Raw genomic sequence first — 1,267 nt, forward strand, 5'->3', positions numbered from 1 at the left:
GTAAAATGTCGGAGGATTTTGATATAAGCCAAGAGGAGACTGGTTTTCCTTTGCTAAAGTAAGGAAACTTTGTTTTCCTTTGCTCCTGCATATCTCCTATGTCATCCGCCTGCACTACTTCCACGTACCACAGTCAGCGGAAGTGAGAAAAAAGTGTTTATTACATTTGATATATGGATATTTATCTTACAAAAATGCATGGATTCGCTACAGGAGGCCTTTATTCACCCCTCGGAGCCGTGTGAGGGATGTTTTATTACGGATGCGTGCACTTTATTTCACGTCTTCTGAACTGTTGACAACAAACACCCGCTTACCCCCATTAAAAGGCTTGGAGGGGCCAGGACATTTTTTAATATAACACCGATTGGATTCGTCTGAAAGAAGAAAGTCACATACACCTAGGATGCTTTGAGGGTGAGTAGAACACAGGCTAATTTTCATTTTTGGGTGAAATAACCCTTTAAAGGGGTCCTATTATGCTTTTTCACTTATTCAACTTTAGTTAGTCTGTAATGTTGCTGTTTGAGCATAAAAAAGATATGCAAAGTTACAAAGTTCAAAGTCCACTTCAAAAGGAGATATTTTATTTAACAGAAATCTCTTTTCAAAAACTACAACGAACGACTCGTTTGGACTACAACGCATATTTTCCGGGATTTGTGATATCACAAATATCGACGAATGGGATGACACCTGGTTGAGCTGCACTAGAGAAAGGCAACGAGTGGTATCACTATGTCAGAGACACCCTAGCTTTCCCAAGGCAGACGAACTTAGAGTGGTTACAATCATCCGGGTTTAATTCGCGCTTAAATGTATTTGATTTTGACGCAATATTTACACTGAAGCTCGCAGGCGGCTATGGTAAGGGGCATGACGTTTCCCGAGTATTTCAGAAGGTGGGCCTTCATTTGATACAGGAACTATTCCAGTCGTTCATACCAGACTGGGGAGAGAGTAGGGGTGTGCGATATATATCGTCTGCAATAATATCGTAATTGGTGTTTTAACGATGTACGATTTGACATTATCGAGTATTTTGCAAAACCCATTCAAAACATCCCTACAGAGCGCACGCACACATTACGTGAAGTCTAGATTAGTGCGTGTGCGCATTTAGAGTGCGTTCTTTCACTGCATGATTGAGTCTAATAAAATGCATTTAGAATGATCACAAATTCAAGACATGATGGCAGAAAATGTATATATTTATACCACTTCATATAGTTATTCAATTTCACACGAAGAGTGCCGTTTTTCTCCA

The 1,267-nt window shown here is 39.9% G+C and overlaps 1 protein-coding gene across 1 annotated transcript in view; it reads left to right on the forward strand.

Annotated features, from left to right (window-relative positions):
- The window catches only part of LOC107653512 (pre-mRNA 3' end processing protein WDR33-like), a 33,873-nt gene that overhangs the window by 28,273 nt on the left and 4,333 nt on the right, over positions 1-1,267 (forward strand). The gene's annotated exons all lie outside the window — the stretch shown is intronic.

The sequence above is a fragment of the Sinocyclocheilus anshuiensis genome, unplaced genomic scaffold, assembly GCF_001515605.1.
Source record: "Sinocyclocheilus anshuiensis isolate Anshui unplaced genomic scaffold, SAMN03320099.WGS_v1.1 scaffold327, whole genome shotgun sequence".
In the NCBI taxonomy this organism is placed as follows: Eukaryota; Metazoa; Chordata; class Actinopteri; order Cypriniformes; family Cyprinidae; genus Sinocyclocheilus; species Sinocyclocheilus anshuiensis.